Source organism: Triturus cristatus, chromosome 8, assembly GCF_964204655.1.
Source record: "Triturus cristatus chromosome 8, aTriCri1.1, whole genome shotgun sequence".
Lineage (NCBI taxonomy): Eukaryota > Metazoa > Chordata > Amphibia > Caudata > Salamandridae > Triturus > Triturus cristatus.
The window spans coordinates 1,126,288,414-1,126,313,365 of NC_140591.1; the positions used below are offsets into that span (position 1 = coordinate 1,126,288,414).

At 41.4% G+C, this 24,952-nt stretch overlaps 1 protein-coding gene across 1 annotated transcript in view; it reads left to right on the forward strand.

Annotated features, from left to right (window-relative positions):
• The window catches only part of RFX8 (regulatory factor X8), an 816,960-nt gene that overhangs the window by 449,315 nt on the left and 342,693 nt on the right, over positions 1–24,952 (forward strand). The gene's annotated exons all lie outside the window — the stretch shown is intronic.

Genomic DNA, 24,952 nt, shown 5'->3' on the forward strand with positions numbered 1-24,952 from the left:
AGCTACTTGAGAGCATGAGCATATGGAACCTGGGTGAGTGATTAGACTAGAGCAAAGGAAATGTGCCTTGGTGACATTGAATGTGTTAGCGTTACACACTACTATCTAAAATACCACACAGTGCTGAATACGTAGCATGGGAGTGCAAGAGAAGCAACTGCCTGTGTTCTAAGAGCGTGCTTCTGGAGACTGTGTATTGTCAGGTGCAAGAGAGATCTGCATGGACACTTGCAGAACTGCATGAAGACTGCACAGATGTATGTAAGAGTACATGTGGGGTAAGGGTTAATTGCAGATTGGAACATGTAGGATCTACCTCACCCATGGCAGGTGTGGAAGGAAAATCTACTCTGTTTTTTTAAAATGTGTTAGCATTTGCCTCTCATTTGTGAGATAGTGATTTCTGCTGAATGCAAACCATCACAGTTCAAGAAAACAAGCTGCCCCTTTCCTACGGATGCAAGTCTTACAGTACAAGAGCAATACGAATTAAATCTCTGACAACAAATTCCTGTGTGCACACAGACTCATGGTGTGATTCTAGGCAGGAAACGATTTTTCATTGGCAATTTCAAAGCACATTTTCAGCTGTGGTTTTGCAAGTGATAATTACTGTAAGAGCCTGACACATTTTCCTTATAGTTTAGAGAGGCAGAAAAGAGCACATGTCCTAACAGCTACTGGAGAGCATGAGCATGTGGAACCTCGGTGAGTGATTAGACTAGAGCATAGGAAATGAGCCTTGGTGATGTTGAATGTGTTAGCGTTACACACTACTATCTAAAATACCACACAGTGCTGAATACTTAGCATGGGAGTACAAGAGAAGCAACTGCCTGTGTTCTAAGAGCGTGCTTCTGGAGACTGTGTACTGTCAGGTGAAAGAGAGATCTGCATGGACGCTTGCAGAACTGCATGAAGACTGCACAGATGTATGTAAGAGTACATGTGGGGTAAGGGTTAATTGCAGTTTGGAACATGTAGGATCTACCTCACCCATGGCAGGTGTGGAAGGAAAATCTACTCTGTTTTTTTAAAATGTGTTAGCATTTGCCTCTCATTTGTGAAATAGTGATTTCTGCTGAATGCAAACCATCACAGTTCAAGAAAACAAGCTGCCCCTTTCCTACAGATGCAAGTCTTACAGTACAAGAGCAACACAAATTAAATCTCTGACAACAAATTCCTGTGTGCACACCGACTCATGGTTTTATTCTAGGCAGGAAACGATTTTTCATTGGCAATTTCAAAGCACATTTTCAGCTGTGGTTTTGCAAGTGATAATTACTGTAAGAGCCTGACTCATTTTTCTTGTAGTTTAGAGAGGCAGAATAGAGCACATGTCCTAACAGCTACTTGAGAGCATGAGCATATGGAACCTGGGTGAGCGATTAGACTAGAGCAAAGGAAATGTGCCTTGGTGACATTGAATGTGTTAGCGTTACACACTACTATCTAAAATACCACACAGTGTTGAATACTTAGCATGGGAGTGCAAGAGAAGCAACTTCCTGTGTTCTAAGAGCGTGCTTCTGGAGACTATATATTCTCAGGCGAAAGAGAGATCTGCATGGACGCTTGCAGAAGTGCATGATGACTGCACAGATGTATGTAAGAGTACATGTGGGGTAAGGGTTAATTTTAGTTTGGAACATGTAGGATCTACCTCAACCATGGCAGGTGTGGAATGAAAATCTACTCTGTTTTTTTAAAATGTGTTAGCATTTGCCTCTCATTTGTGAGATAGTGATTTCTGCTGAATGCAAATCATCACAGTTCAAGAAAACAAGCTTCCCCTTTCCTACGGATGCATGTCTTACAGTACAAGAGCAACACAAATTAAATCTCTGACAACAAATTCCTGTGTGCACACAGACTCATGGTGTGATTCTAGGAAGAAAACGATTTTTCATTGGCAATTTCAAAGCACATTTACAGCTGTGGTTTTACAAGTAATAATTACTGTAAGAGCCTGACTCATTTTCCTTATAGTTTAGAGAGGCAGAATAGAGCACATGTCCTAACAGCTACTTGAGAGCATGAGCATATGGAACCTGGGTGAGTGATTAGACTAGAGCAAAGGAAATGTGCCTTGGTGACATTGAATGTGTTAGCATTACACACTACTATCTAAAATACCACACAGTGCTGAATACTTAGCATGGGAGTGGAAGAGAAGCAACTGCCTGTGTTCTAAGAGCGTGCTTCTGGAGACTGTGTATTGTCAGGTGCAAGAGAGATCTGCATGGACACTTGCAGAACTGCATGAAGACTGCACAGATGTATGTAAGAGTACATGTGGGGTAAGGGTTAATTGCAGATTGGAACATGTAGGATCTACCTCACCCATGGCAGGTGTGGAAGGAAAATCTACTCTGTCTTTTTAAAATGTGTTAGCATTTGCCTCTCATTTGTGAGATAGTGATTTCTGCTGAATGCAAACCATACAGTTCAAGAAAACAAGCTGCCCCTTTCCTACGGATGCAAGTCTTACAGTACAAGAGCAATACGAATTAAATCTCTGACAACAAATTCCTGTGTGCACACAGACTCATGGTGTGATTCTAGGCAGGAAACGATTTTTCATTGGCAATTTCAAAGCACATTTTCAGCTGTGGTTTTGCAAGTGATAATTACTGTAAGAGCCTGACACATTTTCCTTATAGTTTAGAGAGGCAGAAAAGAGCACATGTCCTAACAGCTACTGGAGAGCATGAGCATGTGGAACCTCGGTGAGTGATTAGACTAGAGCATAGGAAATGAGCCTTGGTGATGTTGAATGTGTTAGCGTTACACACTACTATCTAAAATACCACACAGTGCTGAATACTTAGCATGGGCGTACAAGAGAAGCAACTGCCTGTGTTCTAAGAGCGTGCTTCTGGAGACTGTGTACTGTCAGGTGAAAGAGAGATCTGCATGGACGCTTGCAGAACTGCATGAAGACTGCACAGATGTATGTAAGAGTACATGTGGGGTAAGGGTTAATTGCAGTTTGGAACATGTAGGATCTACCTCACCCATGGCAGGTGTGGAAGGAAAATATACAGTTTTTTAAAAATGTGTTAGCATTTGCCTCTCATTTGTGAGATAGTGATTTCTGCTGAATGCAAACCATCACAGTTCAAGAAAACAAGCTGCCCCTTTCCTACGGATGCATGTCTTACAGTACAAGAGCAACACAAATTAAATCTCTGACAACAAATTCCTGTGTGCACACAGACTCATGGTGTGATTTTAGGCAGAAAACGATTTTTCATTGGCAATTTCAAAGCACATTTACCACTGTGGTTTTACAAGTGATATTTACTGTAAGAGCCTGACTCATTTTCCTTATAGTTTAGAGAGGTAGAAAAGAGCACATGTCCTAACAGCTACTTGAGAGCATGAGCATATGGAACCTGGGTGAGTGATTAGACTAGAGCAAAGGAAATGTGCCTTGGTGACATTGAATGTGTTAGCGTTACACACTGCTATTTAAAATACCCCACAGTGCTGAATACTTAGCATGGGAGTGCAAGAGAAGCAACTGACTGTGTTCTAAGAGCGTGCTTCTGGAGACTGTATATTGTCAGGCGAAAGAGAGATCTGCATGGACGCTTGCAGAACTGCATGATGACTGCACAGATGTATGTAAGAGTACATGTGGGGTAAGGGTTAATTTCAGTTTGGAACATGTAGGATCTACCTCACCCATGGCAGGTGTGGAATGAAAATCTACTCTGTTGTTTTCAAATGTGTTAGCATTTGCCTCTCATTTGTGAGATAGTGATTTCTGCTGAATGCAAACCATCACAGTTCAAGAAAACAAGCTGCCCCTTTCCTACGGATGCAAGTCTTACAGTACAAGAGCAACACGAATTAAATCTCTGACAACAAATTCCTGTGTGCACACAGACTCATGGTGTGATTCTAGGCAGGAAACGATTTTTCATTGGCAATTTCAAAGCACATTTTCAGCTGTGGTTTTGCAAGTGATAATTACTGTAAGAGCCTGACTCATTTGTCTTGTAGTTGAGGCAGAATAGAGCACATGTCCTAACAGCTACTTGAGAGCATGAGCATATGGAACCTGGGTGAGCGATTAGATTAGAGCAAAGGAAATGTGCCTTGGTGAAATTGAATGTGTTAGCGTTACACACTACTATCTAAAATACCAAACAGTGCTGAATACTTAGCATGGGAGTGCAAGAGAAGCAACTGCCTGTGTTCTAATAGCGTGCTTCTGGAGACTATGTATTGTCAGGTGCAAGAGAGATCTGCATGGATACTTGCAGAACTGCATGAAGACTGCACAGATGTATGTAAGAGTACATGTGGGGTAAGGGTTAATTGCAGCTTGGAACATGTAGGATCTACCTCACCCATTGCAGGTGTGGAAGGAAAATCTACTCTGTTTTTTTAAAATGTGTTAGCATTTGCCTCACATTTGTGAGATAGTGATTTCTGCTGAATGCAAACCATCACAGTTCAAGAAAACAAGCTGCCCCTTTCCTACGGATGCAAGTCTTACAGTACAAGAGCAACACGAATTAAATCTCTGACAACAAATTCCTGTGTGCACACAGACTCATGGTGTGATTCTAGGCAGGAAACGATTTTTCATTGGCAATTTCAAGCACGTTTTCAGCTGTGGTTTTGCAAGTGATAATTACTGTAAGAGCCTGACTCATTTTTCTTGTAGTTTAGAGAGGCAGAATAGAGCACATGTCCTAAAAGCTACTTGAGAGCATGAGCATATGGAACCTGGGTGAGCGATTAGATTAGAGCAAAGGAAATGTGCCTTGGTGAAATTGAATGTGTTAGCGTTACACACTACTATCTAAAATACCAAACAGTGCTGAATACTTAGCATGGGAGTGCAAGAGAAGCAACTTCTTGTGTTCTAAGAGCGTGCTTCTCGAGACTATATATTGTCAGGCGAAAGAGAGATCTGCATGGCCGCTTGCAGAAGTGCATGATGACTGCACAGATGTATGTAAGAGTACATGTGGGGTAAGGGTTAATTTCAGTTTGGAACATGTAGGATCTACCTCACCCATGGCAGGTGTGGAATGAAAATCTACCCTGTTTTTTAAAAATGTGTTAGCATTTGCCTCTCATTTGTGAGATAGTGATTTCTGCTGAATGCAAACCATCACAGTTCAAGAAAACAAGCTGCCCCTTTCCTACGGATGCATGTCTTACAGTACAAGAGCAACACAAATTAAATCTCTGACAACAAATTCCTGTGTGCACACAGACTCATGGTGTGATTCTAGGCAGAAAACGATTTTTCATTGGCAATTTCAAAGCACATTTACAGCTGTGGTTTTACAAGTAATAATTACTGTAAGAGCCTGACTCATTTTCCTTATAGTTTAGAGAGGCAGAATAGAGCACATGTCCTAACAGCTACTTGAGAACATGAGCATATGGAACCTGGGTGAGTGATTAGACTAGAGCAAAGGAAATGTGCCTTGGTGACATTGAATGTGTTAGCGTTACACACTACTATCTAAAATACCACACAGTGCTGAATACTTAGCATGGGAGTGCAAGAGAAGCAACTGCCTGTGTTCTAAGAGCGTGCTTCTGGAGACTGTGTATTGTCAGGTGCAAGAAAGATCTGCATGGACACTTGCAGAACTGCATGAAGACTGCACAGATGTATATAAGAGTACATGTGGGGTAAGGGTTAATTGCAGATTGGAACATGTAGGATCTACCTCACCCATGGCAGGTGTGGAAGGAAAATCTACTCTGTTTTTTTAAAATGTGTTAGCATTTGCCTCTCATTTGTGAGATAGTGATTTCTGCTGAATGCAAACCATCACAGTTCAAGAAAACAAGCTGCCCCTTTCCTACGGATGCAAGTCTTACAGTACAAGAGCAACACAAATTAAATCTCTGACAACAAATTCCTGTGTGCACACAGACTCATGGTGTGATTCTAGGCAGGAAACGATTTTTCATTGGCAATTTCAAAGCACATTTTCAGCTGTGGTTTTGCAAGTGATAATTACTGTAAGAGCCTGACTCATTTTTCTTGTAGTTTAGAGAGGCAGAATAGAGCACATGTCCTAACAGCTACTTGAGAGCATGAGCATATGGAACCTGGGTGAGCGATTAGACTAGAGCAAAGGAAATGTGCCTTGGTGACATTGAATGTGTTAGCGTTACACACTACTATCTAAAATACCACACAGTGTTGAATACTTAGCATGGGAGTGCAAGAGAAGCAACTTCCTGTGTTCTAAGAGCGTGCTTCTGGAGACTATATATTCTCAGGCGAAAGAGAGATCTGCATGGACGCTTGCAGAAGTGCATGATGACTGCACAGATGTATGTAAGAGTACATGTGGGGTAAGGGTTAATTTCAGTTTGGAACAAGTAGGATCTACCTCAACCATGGCAGGTGTGGAATGAAAATCTACCCTGTTTTTTTAAAATGTGTTAGCATTTGCCTCTCATTTGTGAGATAGTGATTTCTGCTGAATGCAAACCATCACAGTTCAAGAAAACAAGCTTCCCCTTTCCTACGGATGCATGTCTTACAGTACAAGAGCAACACAAATTAAATCTCTGACAACAAATTCCTGTGTGCACACAGACTCATGGTGTGATTCTAGGCAGAAAACGATTTTTCATTGGCAATTTCAAAGCACATTTACAGCTGTGGTTTTACAAGTAATAATTACTGTAAGAGCCTGACTCATTTTCCTTATAGTTTAGAGAGGCAGAATAGAGCACATGTCCTAACAGCTACTTGAGAGCATGAGCATATGGAACCTGGGTGAGTGATTAGACTAGAGCAAAGGAAATGTGCCTTGGTGACATTGAATGTGTTAGCGTTACACACTACTATCTAAAATACCACACAGTGCTGAATACTTAGCATGGGAGTGCAAGAGAAGCAACTGCCTGTGTTCTAAGAGCGTGCTTCTGGAGACTGTGTATTGTCAGGTGCAAGAGAGATCTGCATGGACACTTGCAGAACTGCATGAAGACTGCACAGATGTATGTAAGAGTACATGTGGGGTAAGGGTTAATTGCAGATTGGAACATGTAGGATCTACCTCACCCATGGCAGGTGTGGAAGGAAAATCTACTCTGTTTTTTTAAAATGTGTTAGCATTTGCCTCTCATTTGTGAGATAGTGATTTCTGCTGAATGCAAACCATCACAGTTCAAGAAAACAAGCTGCCCCTTTCCTACGGATGCAAGTCTTACAGTACAAGAGCAATACGAATTAAATCTCTGACAACAAATTCCTGTGTGCACACAGACTCATGGTGTGATTCTAGGCAGGAAACGATTTTTCATTGGCAATTTCAAAGCACATTTTCAGCTGTGGTTTTGCAAGTGATAATTACTGTAAGAGCCTGACACATTTTCCTTATAGTTTAGAGAGGCAGAAAAGAGCACATGTCCTAACAGCTACTGGAGAGCATGAGCATGTGGAACCTCGGTGAGTGATTAGACTAGAGCATAGGAAATGAGCCTTGGTGATGTTGAATGTGTTAGCGTTACACACTACTATCTAAAATACCACACAGTGCTGAATACTTAGCATGGGAGTACAAGAGAAGCAACTGCCTGTGTTCTAAGAGCGTGCTTCTGGAGACTGTGTACTGTCAGGTGAAAGAGAGATCTGCATGGACGCTTGCAGAACTGCATGAAGACTGCACAGATGTATGTAAGAGTACATGTGGGGTAAGGGTTAATTGCAGTTTGGAACATGTAGGATCTACCTCACCCATGGCAGGTGTGGAAGGAAAATCTACTCTGTTTTTTTAAAATGTGTTAGCATTTGCCTCTCATTTGTGAGATAGTGATTTCTGCTGAATGCAAACCATCACAGTTCAAGAAAACAAGCTGCCCCTTTCCTACGGATGCAAGTCTTACAGTACAAGAGCAACACAAATTAAATCTCTGACAACAAATTCCTGTGTGCACACCGACTCATGGTGTGATTCTAGGCAGGAAACGATTTTTCATTGGCAATTTCAAAGCACATTTTCAGCTGTGGTTTTGCAAGTGATAATTACTGTAAGAGCCTGACTCATTTTTCTTGTAGTTTAGAGAGGCAGAATAGAGCACATGTCCTAACAGCTACTTGAGAGCATGAGCATATGGAACCTGGGTGAGCGATTAGACTAGAGCAAAGGAAATGTGCCTTGGTGACATTGAATGTGTTAGCGTTACACACTACTATCTAAAATACCACACAGTGTTGAATACTTAGCATGGGAGTGCAAGAGAAGCAACTTCCTGTGTTCTAAGAGCGTGCTTCTGGAGACTATATATTCTCAGGCGAAAGAGAGATCTGCATGGACGCTTGTAGAAGTGCATGATGACTGCACAGATGTATGTAAGAGTACATGTGGGGTAAGGGTTAATTTCAGTTTGGAACATGTAGGATCTACCTCAACCATGGCAGGTGTGGAATGAAAATCTACCCTGTTTTTTTAAAATGTGTTAGCATTTGCCTCTCATTTGTGAGATAGTGATTTCTGCTGAATGCAAACCATCACAGTTCAAGAAAACAAGCTTCCCCTTTCCTACGGATGCATGTCTTACAGTACAAGAGCAACACAAATTAAATCTCTGACAACAAATTCCTGTGTGCACACAGACTCATGGTGTGATTCTAGGAAGAAAACGATTTTTCATTGGCAATTTCAAAGCACATTTACAGCTGTGGTTTTACAAGTAATAATTACTGTAAGAGCCTGACTCATTTTCCTTATAGTTTAGAGAGGCAGAATAGAGCACATGTCCTAACAGCTACTTGAGAGCATGAGCATATGGAACCTGGGTGAGTGATTAGACTAGAGCAAAGGAAATGTGCCTTGGTGACATTGAATGTGTTAGCATTACACACTACTATCTAAAATACCACACAGTGCTGAATACTTAGCATGGGAGTGCAAGAGAAGCAACTGCCTGTGTTCTAAGAGCGTGCTTCTGGAGACTGTGTATTGTCAGGTGCAAGAGAGATCTGCATGGACACTTGCAGAACTGCATGAAGACTGCACAGATGTATGTAAGAGTACATGTGGGGTAAGGGTTAATTGCAGATTGGAACATGTAGGATCTACCTCACCCATGGCAGGTGTGGAAGGAAAATCTACTCTGTTTTTTTAAAATGTGTTAGCATTTGCCTCTCATTTGTGAGATAGTGATTTCTGCTGAATGCAAACCATCACAGTTCAAGAAAACAAGCTGCCCCTTTCCTACGGATGCAAGTCTTACAGTACAAGAGCAATACGAATTAAATCTCTGACAACAAATTCCTGTGTGCACACAGACTCATGGTGTGATTCTAGGCAGGAAACGATTTTTCATTGGCAATTTCAAAGCACATTTTCAGCTGTGGTTTTGCAAGTGATAATTACTGTAAGAGCCTGACACATTTTCCTTATAGTTTAGAGAGGTAGAAAAGAGCACATGTCCTAACAGCTACTTGAGAGCATGAGCATATGGAACCTGGGTGAGTGATTAGACTAGAGCAATGGAAATGTGCCTTGGTGACATTGAATGTGTTAGCGTTACACACTGCTATTTAAAATACCCCACAGTGCTGAATACTTAGCATGGGAGTGCAAGAGAAGCAACTGACTGTGTTCTAAGAGCGTGCTTCTGGAGACTGTATATTGTCAGGTGCAAGAGAGATCTGCATGGATACTTGCAGAACTGCATGAAGACTGCACAGATGTATGTAAGAGTACATGTGGGGTAAGGGTTAATTGCAGCTTGGAACATGTAGGATCTACCTCACCCATTGCAGGTGTGGAAGGAAAATCTACTCTGTTTTTTTAAAATGTGTTAGCATTTGCCTCTCATTTGTGAGATAGTGATTTCTGCTGAATGCAAACCATCACAGTTCAAGAAAACAAGCTGCCCCTTTCCTACGGATGCAAGTCTTACAGTACAAGAGCAACACGAATTAAATCTCTGACAACAAATTCCTGTGTGCACACAGACTCATGGTGTGATTCTAGGCAGGAAACGATTTTTCATTGGCAATTTCAAAGCACATTTTCAGCTGTGGTTTTGCAAGTGATAATTACTGTAAGAGCCTGACTCATTTTTCTTGTAGTTTAGAGAGGCAGAATAGAGCACATGTCCTAACAGCTACTTGAGAGCATGAGCATATGGAACCTGGGTGAGCGATTAGACTAGAGCAAAGGAAATGTGCCTTGGTGACATTGAATGTGTTAGCGTTACACACTACTATCTAAAATACCACACAGTGTTGAATACTTAGCATGGGAGTGCAAGAGAAGCAACTTCCTGTGTTCTAAGAGCGTGCTTCTGGAGACTATATATTCTCAGGCGAAAGAGAGATCTGCATGGACGCTTGCAGAAGTGCATGATGACTGCACAGATGTATGTAAGAGTACATGTGGGGTAAGGGTTAATTTCAGTTTGGAACATGTAGGATCTACCTCAACCATGGCAGGTGTGGAATGAAAATCTACCTTGTTTTTTTAAAATGTGTTAGCATTTGCCTCTCATTTGTGAGATATTGATTTCTGCTGAATGCAAACCATCACAGTTCAAGAAAACAAGCTTCCCCTTTCCTACGGATGCATGTCTTACAGTACAAGAGCAACACAAATTAAATCTCTGACAACAAATTCCTGTGTGCACACAGACTCATGGTGTGATTCTAGGCAGAAAACGATTTTTCATTGGCAATTTCAAAGCACATTTACAGCTGTGGTTTTACAAGTAATAATTACTGTAAGAGCCTGACTCATTTTCCTTATAGTTTAGAGAGGCAGAATAGAGCACATGTCCTAACAGCTACTTGAGAGCATGAGCATATGGAACCTGGGTGAGTGATTAGACTAGAGCAAAGGAAATGTGCCTTGGTGAAATTGAATGTGTTAGCGTTACACACTACTATCTAAAATACCACACAGTGCTGAATACTTAGCATGGGAGTGCAAGAGAAGCAACTGCCTGTGTTCTAAGAGCGTGCTTCTGGAGACTGTGTATTGTCAGGTGCAAGAGAGATCTGCATGGACACTTGCAGAACTGCATGAAGACTGCACAGATGTATGTAAGAGTACATGTGGGGTAAGGGTTAATTGCAGATTGGAACATGTAGGATCTACCTCACCCATGGCAGGTGTGGAAGGAAAATCTACTCTGTTTTTTTAAAATGTGTTAGCATTTGCCTCTCATTTGTGAGATACTGATTTCTGCTGAATGCAAACCATCACAGTTCAAGAAAACAAGCTGCCCCTTTCCTACGGATGCAAGTCTTACAGTACAAGAGCAATACGAATTAAATCTCTGACAACAAATTCCTGTGTGCACACAGACTCATGGTGTGATTCTAGGCAGGAAACGATTTTTCATTGGCAATTTCAAAGCACATTTTCAGCTGTGGTTTTGCAAGTGATAATTACTGTAAGAGCCTGACACATTTTCCTTATAGTTTAGAGAGGCAGAAAAGAGCACATGTCCTAACAGCTACTGGAGAGCATGAGCATGTGGAACCTCGGTGAGTGATTAGACTAGAGCATAGGAAATGAGCCTTGGTGATGTTGAATGTGTTAGCATTACACACTACTATCTAAAATACCACACAGTGCTGAATACTTAGCATGGGAGTACAAGAGAAGCAACTGCCTGTGTTCTAAGAGCGTGCTTCTGGAGACTGTGTACTGTCAGGTGAAAGAGAGATCTGCATGGACGCTTGCAGAACTGCATGAAGACTGCACAGATGTATGTAAGAGTACATGTGGGGTAAGGGTTAATTGCAGTTTGGAACATGTAGGATCTACCTCACCCATGGCAGGTGTGGAAGGAAAATATACAGTTTTTTAAAAATGTGTTAGCATTTGCCTCTCATTTGTGAGATAGTGATTTCTGCTGAATGCAAACCATCACAGTTCAAGAAAACAAGCTGCCCCTTTCCTACGGATGCATGTCTTACAGTACAAGAGCAACACAAATTAAATCTCTGACAACAAATTCCTGTGTGCACACAGACTCATGGTGTGATTTTAGGCAGAAAACGATTTTTCATTGGCAATTTCAAAGCACATTTACCGCTGTGGTTTTACAAGTGATATTTACTGTAAGAGCCTGACTCATTTTCCTTATAGTTTAGAGAGGTAGAAAAGAGCACATGTCCTAACAGCTACTTGAGAGCATGAGCATATGGAACCTGGGTGAGTGATTAGACTACAGCAAAGGAAATGAGCCTTAGAGACATTAAATGTGTTAGCGTTACACACTGCTATCTGAAATACCACACAGTGCAAACCATCACAGTTCAAGAAAACAAGCTGCCTCTTTCCTACGAATGCTAGTCTTACAGAACCAGACCACCACAAATTAAATCTCTGTCAACAAATTCCTGTGTGCACACAGACTCATGGTGTGATTCTAGACAGAAAACAGAATTCCGGGGTGATACCAGTACACCTTGACTTATTTTGAAGACATACTCCATATTATCTGACAAGTTCATGGCAGTTAAATTTCTTCCAAACCATAAAATGTAAAACACAACTTTAAAACAAGAATCTCATTTACATGTTTTTTTTATCAAAATGCACCACATACATCCTCTTTCAAATTCATAACTCACCTTTAAAAGTAGTTAGTTGAAAAAGAAATGTGGCACACACACAGCAGATTATCAGAGCCTGAATCTCTGAACTGTACACCTCTCAGCAGAACCAGTAAATGGCAATGTTTCCCTCTCTTTTTTCACACATATACATGTTAACTTCAAATCATAGTGCTTCCCACATTTTTTCAAATGGGAACACACATTTCTATTGGTTGCAAATTTCAACCCTTTTCCAAATGATTCCTACCCCCAACATGACTTCTGCCTGCTACCATAGCAACAGGTCATGGAACACTGGTGTGAGCAGAGAGGTCAGAAGTTCAGCACACGATGTTTCTAATCCAAAGAGCAAGAGTGCTTGGGTTTTCAAACCTAACAGCAAATCTAAAGTAATGTTCTGTGGGTACACATTTTTCTGATCCAATACAAAACATGCTTTTAAAAATGTAAACTTACAGCCTAGTTTTTTGTGTAGAATGATCTGAAATAGCCAATGAGCTCTTTTTATTAAAAAAAAGTATGTAAGCCTCCATTTTACATCTATCTTTCTTTTCATGCTGCCATTCTACTGAAAGACACCTTCTGAGTGCATCCAGATCTCCTTGAAAGATGTTCACAGTGTGGATTGTAGGTCAAAGCTATGTCTTCTGGAGTGAAAAGTATGCAGAAAAAAGAGGTATTTTCAAAGATCTTGCTTTCCCAAATGTAGACATTAAATGGATTAGTCAGAGAGGGTTAAAGTGGCACCAATTAATGCCCTTGGTGAAATCCTTTCTACATCTCCCACAGCCTGACCTTTTAATTGTGCACTGTGGTGGAAATGACCTAGGCACTTTAACTGGGGTAGGCGTGGAAATGCTTGTTAAGGACACCTTTGTGCAATTGATGTCACTTTTTCCACAAACTACCTTTGTATATTCTAATATATGCCAAAGGGAAAAGTGGAACTGGTCCAACCAATATTGTCCACAGATTGACAAAGCAAGAAAGCACGTCAATAAGTCTGTTTCTGCTTTCCTCAGAGACTATGGTATGGGTTCTATATACCACAACAACTTGCGTTACAACATGCAAGGCATTTATAGAGGAGACGGTGTACATTTCACTGATGAAGGCAACAGAGTCTTGCTCTTGAACTTTAGACTCTGCATCGGTACTTACTTGTAAGTACAAAAAACACTCAATAAACACAACAGCTCTTTTTAGAGCCAACCAACATCTAAACACTTATACTTGATTTTTTAATCTATTTTTTTAATGTTTTTTTTTGCCACCGTGCGCGCACCCCGCGATATTTTTTTAAATTTTTTTTTTTTTTTTGGACTCCTAAGAGGTCTTTCATGGTCCCCCTGACAAGGCCTAAAGGGTCAGGGACTCTCTACCCTGCCCCCTTTTCATGTTTTCCTCTTTTGTTTTTAACTCTCTTCTACCTCTAAAACTCAAAATGGCGGACAGGGGCTCTAAAACTCAAAATGGCGGACGGGGCGCACCCCGCGATATTTAAAAAATAAATAAATGTTTTTTTCACCCTTCGAGGTCCTTCAGGGACCCCCTGACAAAGGCTAGGGGGTCAGGAAATCTCTACCCTGCCCCCTTTTCACGTTCACCACCTTCCTTTTCCACTCTCGCACTGAAAACAAACAAAATGGCAGCCGACACCTCCTGATTTCGACCGATTCGAATGTTGACTGAAAAAAATCCACCAATCAGAATTACGCTCGCGCACGTTAGGGTGCGCGCAACGTGCACGTACCGTGCGCATATGGTGCGCGCATATAGATATGTATGTGCTTTTAACTGCAATTTTCTCAGGAACTACTGAACAGATTGACACCATATATGCAAAAGGCACATGCCTGACCTGAGGACTACCTCTCTGCCAAATTTCAAGTAATTCTGTTCAGCCGTTCGGGCTGTACCTTCGACTAAAGGTCCTACGGGAAAAGGCATGGGGAAAACGCGTTTTGGAACCCCCCTTTTTTCTCGGCCCCCGCTTGACGAATCCCCCCAAGACTTTCAGGGTAAGAGCTGAGCGGAGCGCCCCATTAGTTTTGAAAATTTTGCGATGATTCGTCAACCGGCGCCAAAGTTATTCAAAATAGAATTTTCAGATTTCCTATGGAAACACGGTCCTAACTATAACTATCTACTGGCGACATATATATATATATATATATAGAGAGAGAGAGAGAGAGAGAGAGAGCGACAAACACATATATATGTATATATAAATAGTTCAACTAATTATGTAAGTAATATTATATTCAAAACTATCAAATTATATATAAAACATTTTTAACAAAAAAGGTAAATTAACATTGACTTTAGAAGGACATAACTGATAAAAAAAAATTTAAACTAAAACTAAACTAACCAGTAAAATCAAACTATAAACAACCTTAACTAATAAAGTCATACAAACAATTAAAGCAACAGTATATTAAAGGCACACTCATTTTATTAACTAAATACCTCAAAAAAAGAAAACACTGCAAGACACTGAAACTCTGTCTTATTGTTTAACCAGACCCTTAAAGAAGAGTTATACATCTCAACAACTACCTAACCATGTAAGTAAAACTTATATTTTCACTAAAACCTTCTTACAAATAAGCTTAAAATCTAAAATAGCAGATAATTAGCAAAAGATTCTCCATATTTTATCTCTTCATATGTGATTTATAAAAGAAAACACAATGACTTTGAAAAGTGATAAGCTGCCAGAAAGAAAACATTTATCATAAACCAGCAAAAAGATATAACAAAGTAAGTATACATAAATATTGAAAAATATAAATTCAACCCAATGGCAAGTAAAAATAAACCTAACAACCTTAACCTCTACAAACTACCAACAAATTAACATTTAAAATGAAACTGACACTACCAAATAAACAAATACTATGACCTCTTAACCCCTTCAGCGCGGCGCGGATTTCCGCGCCGCGCTGAAGGTTCTGTGCGCGGGCGGGGCCATGACGGAGCAGTTCCGTCATGCGCACAGCGCAACCGACGTGCATGACGGAACCGCTCTGCCATGCGCGTCGAAGGGGTTAAATCACATAAAACAAATAACTACTACCTACAAAAAATAATCATGGACTTTGAAAATGTAATGTGGATGTTTTGGCTTGTTTGCCATTGTGAGATAGGCCTTGGGGAGGAGTTGGATGTTGCACAGTTGCTTAGGTTGAAGGGGGTGGATTTCTGGTTTTGCCAAGTGTTGCGGGCAGCCCTGTGGGGTGCAACACTAATGCACTGCTGCCTTTTTTGCTCGAGCTTCGATATCTGCAGGTTGGTTTTGGAGAACATACATTAGATGACATCACATAATTACACGTTCATGTCATGGAATATCTGGGGTCTGGCCACACCTGTGAAGCATCACAAGGTCATCTACGGCAGAGGAGGGTGCACATGGCCTACCTACAAGAGACACATATGATCTGCTTGGACCTTCAGAGTTTAAGTAAGAGGTGGCGGGGCAAGTAGTGGGCATAACTTATTCATCTTATGCTAAGGGAGTCTTAATATGGATTGTGCCCTCGATCCCACTGGTGATCCACCACACTGTCATCAACAAGGAAGGGCGATATGTGGTGGTTTAGGGGGAGTTGAATGGGGGCCCCTAGGCGCTTATAGTAGTTTACGCTCCAAATAGCGATCTTCAGTGGTTTCTGGATACCCTTTCTCATACACTCTGCAGAGCGATTTGACGGCTCCATGCTTGTTGAAGGGTGATTTTCATTGTGTGGTGGATCCCCACTAGGATAGGTCGAGCCCTCCTAACGGGTGTGGGAAGCCTAGTAGTCTTGCATCTTTTCTGCACATTGATTATGGACAGGCACTCCATGATGTGTGGAGGGTGCTCCACCCTGATAGTCTGGAAACTCTTAATATAAACCCACTTATCAGCTACACACTCAAATTGAGCTGTTCCTGGGCAATGCCATGTTGTCAATTCATGTTCAGGCTGCTGAACATTTGAGTCGAACACTGTAGGACCACTGACCTCTCAAGGTGGTGGTGGGTTTGGGCAGGCACTGGGACAGCATCCGGTCATGGTAGATTGACACCCATGCACTCTTGGAGACTCCATTCAGGGAAACCATCGGGGTACACATCACTCAAGTTGTTGCCACTGTTTGATTGTTCATGGCGAGTGTATAATCGTGCAAACTGTATGACATTGATGTGTCTCTTATGTCCTCAAAAATCAATAAAGAGATATTGAGAAAAAAAACATTTAAGAAATGATAACAAAAAGTCAAACAATGGTAAAAAGTGGAAAATGTACACCATACAATACTATTTAAATATGATTTACATTTTTTATGTACTAATAAAAATGTATCAAATGATGGAGCCGAAGTGGCTGTTGCTAATGATTAAAGGGGAAACAGACTGGTCCAGGTATGTGGAGATCTGGCTAGCATTGGCAGTGGGGGTGGCGAAAAGAAACATTGCCAGAGGGTGGGGGTCACAGGCACCTCCGTGATGGGAGCAGTGGAGGCGGGATCTTGATTGGTGTCAAAGGGCCGAAGAAACTATATACAGGAGTAGGGGTTGCACTAAGAAATGGAGGAACGTTTGGGAGCCTTGGTTGAAATACAGGGGGTCAGGTGGAGAGTCGGGGGAGTAACAACAAAAATTGGGCATCCCACTTGTGTCCTCATGTGCTTAAACACACTGCTATTCCCTGTCATGCTTTTGAGATACTATCTGTTATTGTATGGTCCTATGAGCTATGTTAATAAAAAGAATTTAAAAAAAAAATGTTTAATTTATTTATCTATATATATCTTAGAGTCAAAGTGTGAAATCCCGCATTCTATAGAATGCCTAGGTAATGTATAGAATGCCTGAAAATGCCTGAAAATTGAATGTCAAAGTATGAAATGATTGATATTTTATACATTGCCTAGGCATTGTATACTTTGCCGGATTGTCTGCCGGCAAAATATATAATACGCCTAATCCCACCATTTTATTCCCGCCCGGCAATGTGTGAAATCCGGCATTCTATAGAATGGCTAGGTAATGTATAGAATGCCTGAAAATCGAACGTCAAAGTATGAAATGATTGATATTTTATACATTGCCTAGGCATTGTATACTTTGCGAGATTGTCTGCCGGCAAAGTATATAATAGACCTAATCCCAGAGACAGCACAAGTTATCAGCAAGCGAGGGGCAGAGACAGCATAAGTTATCAGCAAGCAAGGGGCAGAGACAGCACAAGTTGCCAACAAGCGAGGGGCAGAGACAGCACAAGTTGCCAGCTAGCGAGGGGCAGAGACAGCACAAGTAACCAGGCAAAGACCAGGCGGCAGCCGTGCGGTGGTGTGGGGAGCGACCTGCCTGCAAGCAGGGTCAGAGGTCGTGTATAGCATCCGGCTGAGGTTCCACAGATGCTCTGCCGTCATCCTTTCCCGTGGTTCTTGTATCACCATGTCAGAAGGGAGTGTAGTGCCAAGACAGGAATCACGCCATGCTGACATGCAACAACGGTTCTGCGATGAATTATCTCAAGTAAGAGCCAATGCTGCTAAAAACTGTGTTTTCCTAACCGAAACCAGTTACCAAAAGTTAGTGGACGATGTGAAAAAGGCCAAGACGACCATTAAGAAGGAACCACGGGACTATTGGCTGGTGAAACACTATGACGTAATGAAGGTCGAGAATACGACTAAGTTGATCTATCCTGTTAAAGAAGGTACGAGTGCTATTCAGTTTTACGTCGCGGACTCCGAGTTATTTGACATACTCCATAAGGCCCATTTGGCTATTGGTCATGGAGGACGGGACAGGATGTTGAAAGAACTTTCACCTAAGTATAAGAACATTACCCGTCATGATATTGAGCTGTACATTCACCTTTGTAAGCCTTGCCAGAAGAAGCAAAAAGGTGTTAAAAAAGGTGTTGTGGTCAAGCCAATGGTTTTTTCTGAATTCAACTCCCGTTGTTAGGTCGATCTCATCGATTTTCAGTCCCATCCTGACAGAGAGTACAAGTTTATAATGGTGCACCAAGATCATCTCACTAAGTTTGTAGTTCTCAGGGCTCTGAAATCAAAGAGAGTGGAAGAAGTAGCCTACAAGCTCGTCGATAAATTTACGTTGCTTGGTGCTCCAACGATTCTACAGTCCGATAGCGGGAGGGAATTCGCAAACAATGTGGTAAGCAGCCTAAAGGAGTATTGGCCCACCTTGAAGATCGTCCATGGTAAGCCGCGCCACTCACAAAGTCAGGGGAGCGTCGAAAGAGCTAATCAGGACATTGAAAATATGCTGTGTGCTTGGATGCAAGATGAAAAAACTAGCTGCTGGAGTGAGGGATTGCGGTTCGTCCAACTTATGAAGAACAGAGCTTTTCATTCTGGGATTAAGAGGTCACCATACGAAGCTCTGTTCGGCTGCAAAGCTAGAGTAGGTCTCTCGACGTCGTCCCTGCCTGACGACGTTTTACAAGACACATATTAAAGGAGTGACATTTACTGTTCTCTCTCCAATCAATGCCAATTTGATTTGGGAAAGATGTTGGACAATAAAAGGGAGACATTTACTATACACCACTCCAATTTAAACCAATTTGGGGAAGCTGTTGGAGACTTTAGGGATGACATTTACTAATACCACTCCAATCTATACCAATTTGGGGAAGGTGTTGGACAATGAGACAATAAAAGTGTGACATTTACTATTCCCACTCCAAGTTATACCAATTTGGGGAAAGTGTTGGACACTAAAGGGGTGGCATTTACTATTCCCACTCCAATCTATACCCATTTGGGGAAGATGTGAACACTAAAAGGAAGCTTGTTTCCGGTCCAGGGAAGACATGGCTTGGCAGTTCGGGCGGACTGTTCCCATGAGGCACAGGGTCAGACTGATTTGCATATGGCCATGTCTGAACTGGGGTGGCAGAGTGGGCTAAAGAACGGTGATGGATTAAACCCAGATCAGTTGACTGGGGGCGAGTGTTTGCAATGTTCAACACTCCGTCCATCATTTCCTTTGGTTTTTGCTTTGTTCGCCATAAGTTGGCAGGGTATGCTCAGACGTGAGTCCCTTGCTCACTTTGCCACTGGATTCAAGCAAGCCTGGCTGAAGACGGCTGAAATGCCAGAAACCGGTCCTAGGAAGCTTGTTTCCGGTCCAGGGAAGACATGGCTTGGCAGTTCGGGCGGACTGTTCCCATGAGGCACAGGGTCAGACTGATTTGCATATGGCCATGTCTGAACTGGGGTGGCAGAGTGGGCTAAAGAACGGTGATGGATTAAACCCAGATCAGTTGACTGGGGGCGAGTGTTTGCAATGTTCAACACTCCGTCCATCATTTCCTTTGGTTTTCACTAAAAGGATGACATTTACTATTCCCACTTCAATTTATACCAAATTTGGAAAGATGTTGGACACTGTAGGGATGACATTTACTATTCCCACTCCAAGCTATACCAATTTGGGGAATGTGTTGAATATTATAAGTGTGACATTTACTATTCCCTCTCCAATCTATATCAAGTTGGGGAAGGTGGTGGGCACTAAAATGATGAGATTTACTATTCCCTCCCTCTCCAATTTAAACCAATTTGAGGAAGGTGTTGGACACTGAAGGGATGCCATTTACTATTTCCACTGCAATCTAAAACATTTTATGCAAGGTGCGACAGACTAAAGGTTTTGTTTACACAATCATTATTTCATCTGCTTTTTTAGCGGCTGCCGACATGCAGCCAGATTGCTGGCGGCGCAGTGTAATGGCTTCTCCACTCCACTCCTACACCGTAACATCAAAAGAAATTCGATGGCACTTGAGTATGGTGTTAGGTGTTTATATTAAACTAACATTTACATTTAAAATACCAAAACTACAACACTATATAGTTACATTTAAACATTAACATGTAAAAGACAATTTTTTCACTATTAATAATGTATTTTGGTTATATTTACTACCATTCCTAAACTTTGAATCATAAAATAACAACATCATAATCCAAATCAAAAATATCAAACCAATTATTAAAATTTAAAAAAATTCTACAATGACATACATTTTCACATAAAAAATTAAAAATACTTTAAGATTTTTGATAAAATGTATGTTTTTATTTGAAAAATAAACAAATGTAAAATTAAATATATGTTTCAATATAATATAATTCATATATATTCAATTTAATTATAAGTTATTTATAACAATTATTAATCTAACAAAATAAATGTAAACATGTTACAATATTAATTTGCATATCAATAAAACAATTAACATTAAATATACATTAAAATATCCACTTTTTAAAATCTCCCCACCCTTATCCCTTGAAAACCCAATATCCTTCTGCTAAACAAATTAGAAAACCATTCTTTTTATACATTAATACAACTAAAAACACAAATTAAGGTCAGTGCTAGTACACTGACCTTAAGTGTACCATGTGGATTATTTAGAGTGTCATACATGTTTTGTGTGTTTTCATCAAATACTTTTTTTGTCCAGGCTAGTATTTGACTGGACAATCTTCTTATTGCTGCTACTGTTTGTATGTTGAGTTATAAGCCTATGTATGCCTAGCACCTGTCTTATCCTGAAGAGACTTTATTGTTCAACTCGCGCTGCCTCTGAGAGTCAAGTCCTGGACAGGGTAGTACTTACCCAGTTACTAAGGACTCCTAGTTGGTCAGGGCCCAGGACATCAGGCATAACAAATCTCCACTACCACGGTTAAGCCCATTAACTCCTACTTGTCCTACTTGCCCCAGAGCCCTCTGAAAGTAGTTCTGACAAACATCCCATTCTCCAACTAGTTTAAGAATGTTATGGAACAGAATGTCTACTGCTTCTATTGCTCCATCAGTGACTCACCAATTTGGATAAGCATTTTTTTTTTTACATCATGTGAATCACACCATAGCAAAGTGCTAACAGGGGGTTCTTTATAGGATTGAACAGGCACTAATATATTTTGAAATATATATATATATCACCGGTGTCTACTTACTGGCGGTGCCTCAGAGTATTTGCATGGAACCATACTGAGGCATTATGAGAGTAGTAGTCCTGGCCGGGGTATTTGGACTTTGTTTTGAACTCATTGAGACTTAAAACGCGCATCTGAGGTGCTGTAACTTTACGTACACTCTAGCTTTCACATTTAGGGGTCTATTAGGATGGCAGTCGGAAAATCACTCCGACCGCCATGGTAGCGGGAAAACACCGCCCGCTAGGACCGCGGCATAACCTCCGGTCCAATTAGTATGCTCCGCAGTCGAAATCCGACCACAGCGGTACGATTGTGGAATTTAACATTGCGGCGGTTGCTGCTGCCAGCAGCACCGCCGCGATGTCCAAAAAAGCATGTCCAGCATATCCCTGCACTGCATGGCAGGCACTGCGCAGCACCTGCCACCTGGTACAGGGACATGTAGGGGGGTACCATGGGTACCCCCCCAGTGCACCCACACCCCCCCAAACACATTGGGGGCCCGCAATGGGCCCCGGAGACATTCTCTGCATGCCTTTCCATGGCGGTTCCACTGCCACGGAAAGGCTGGCTAGCCCTGGCATCATAATCATGCTGGCAGAGCCTGACCCTGCACCGGCCCCATTTTAGTGTCCCAGCTCCACCCGCCAGGCACGCGTGCGGAGTGGCGGGTGGAAAATCTCACCGCCGCGGTCGTCATCACCATGCTAATGGGACCGGTGGTTTCCTGGATTGCGATCGCGGGCGGATGACCGCCGATGGCCCGGCGGCGGCCATCCGACCGCCATCCTAATAGACCCCTTAGTGTTCAGCATGCGGAGCGCCAGTTTTCAATACCTCAGATAATTGATGTACGTCCAACCCCGATATCAGATACCATCTAACTAATTTCTCACTTTCATTTATGAGCCAAACGTGACTGCACTATTATTTTCTCATGGGGCTCCCTTAGGCAGAGTATCATTGTTGCAATGTTGTTTGTCTTCCTTAAACTAAAATGTATATGTTTGCAGCGCGATCCATATACATATTCAATTTTAACTGTGTGGCTAAAGCGATGGTTCTATAATGGCCTACGGTGATTATGTGGGTCACAATAACATGAAGGTATTTATTTCATTTTTAGTGCTCAAGTACAATTAATTTTATGTGCTACAGTGGTTCTTTTTTTGCACTATGCAGTAATAGGCATCAGTTGAATGCATTATGTGCTTTTTATTGTCAATGTCATGCAATATCCACTATGTACATATTTGAGATAAATTGTAAGTGTGTATGTATTTGTCCGCTTTTTTAAAGGATTATCTATTTTTAGTTATTATGAACTCTTCTATGTCTATGACCATCATAGTGTATATAGGCCAATACTAAAATGGCGCTCTTTAGACTGAGGAAGGCTGCTGCGTCAGCTGAGACGCGTCTATCTTTGCTGGGTCAGAGGAGGCTTTATGTAATAAAAAGGCCTTAACCTATATAGCCCTCGTGTGCGTGCTCTTTTCCTGGAGTGGAGCAGGGGTTTCTTCTTTTGGATATATATATATATATATATATATATATATATATATATATATATATATATATATATATTATCTACTGGCGGTGGCCAGTAGATAGTTATAGTTAGGACCTATTTTCCATAGGAAATCCGCAATATTCTATTCCCAATAAGTCTGGCGCCGGCTGATGAATCCTCGCGAAATTTTTCAAACTTTTGGCCAGCTCCGCTCCGCTCCTACCCTGAAAGTTTCGTGGTGATTCGTCAAGCGGGGGCCGATAATAAAGGGGGGTCCCAAAACGTGTTTTCCCCATGCAATTTCCCATAGGATCTGTTGTCGCAGCTACAGCCTGAATCGCTGAACGGAATGTCCTCAGTTCAGACTCGTGCCTTTTGCATAAATGGTGTGAATCTGTTCAGTAGTTCCTGAGAAAATTAGAGTTAAAAGTACATATATATCTATGGCCGGGGAGGATCCGCAGACCCTACCCGCACCGTAAGCGCACCCTCCCCGAACCGAGCGCGCAGCCTCCCGTTCGCGCGCTGAATGCTAATTGGCTATCAAGTGTCTGTCTATATTCGAAACCAGGAACTGTTGGCGGCCATTTTCTGTCTTGGTAGAAGCGAGGCTGAAGAAGGAAGGGGAATAAGTGTGTAAAACATATAAAGGGGGCAGAGTGGAAATACTCTGACCCTCTAGAGGTGCTTAGGGGGTCCCAGAAGGACCCCCTGGGGCCCCCTTTTTTAAAAAAAAAAATGGCGAAATGCGCGCAGGGTGCGCGCATCCTATCGCGTTGGGTGCGCGGATTCTCTCGCGTTGGGTGCGCGGATCCAAGGAAAAAAAATTTGAAAAAGACAAGAAATCATTGGTTGTTTTACAACTTTCTACACTGAAAGGTAGGGTGTATATTTCTGTTTGTTAAAGGCATGATTCTTATTGGTTAACAAAAACAGTTTGTAAGGAACATTATATATGATAAGCTGATATGTTGAAAAGTCAAGCACACTTGCTGTCTTGTTTAGCAACATTGTGTGCTGAACTTGTGACCTGTGTGCTCAGTGCAGTGTTCCATGACCTGTTTCTATGGTAACAGGCGGAAGGCAGATTGGGGGAAGGGTTGAAATGTATTTCATTTGGAAAGGGTTGAAATGTTTAACCAATAGAAATGTGTGTTTGCTTTAGAATTTATGTGTGAAGGATTGTGATTTGATGTTTACATGTATATGTGTGGAAAATGAAAGGGAAACTTTTCCATTCTTTGTTTTTGCAGAGAGGTGCACAGTGCAGACAGTCTGTAAAAGAAAATCTGGTGTGTGACTGATATACTTCTTAATCTACAAAAAGGTGAGTTATTTAATTGTGAGGGGATGTATTTAGACTATTTTGATTTTAATCAGACTAATGTATTTCTCCTGCTAAAGTGTAGGGAGTACTTTTTTTCTCTACAATCTTATTGACAGTGTGTGTGCATGTAGAAACCATTCTGTGATAAGCATTTGTGTTTTTCATGTGTTTGCAGACAGATAACTGTGCTGTTTTTATATTTTGGTAGAATTAGAAACCAGTCATTGTTTATGAATTTGTGAAATGAGTTATGTTTCTATACTAAAATGTAGTACTCCTTCTAGATGAAGAAATGTGTTTTGGTATAGTGCAAGGGATAGTGTTGTTTGTCTAGAATCACACTGTGTGTCTGTGTGCATTTGGGAACCACTGTGAGAGAAGCATTTGGTAACATTGTGTATTTGCTGACAGATAACTGTTTTAAAACCTGTCATGTTGTCAAGTTTTAGTAGCATTAGAAGCAAGTCTTTGGTTATGCATTGATAAAATGAGTCAGGGTTTGACACAAAAGTGCAGTTCTGAAATATGTATATTGTGTGCAGTTC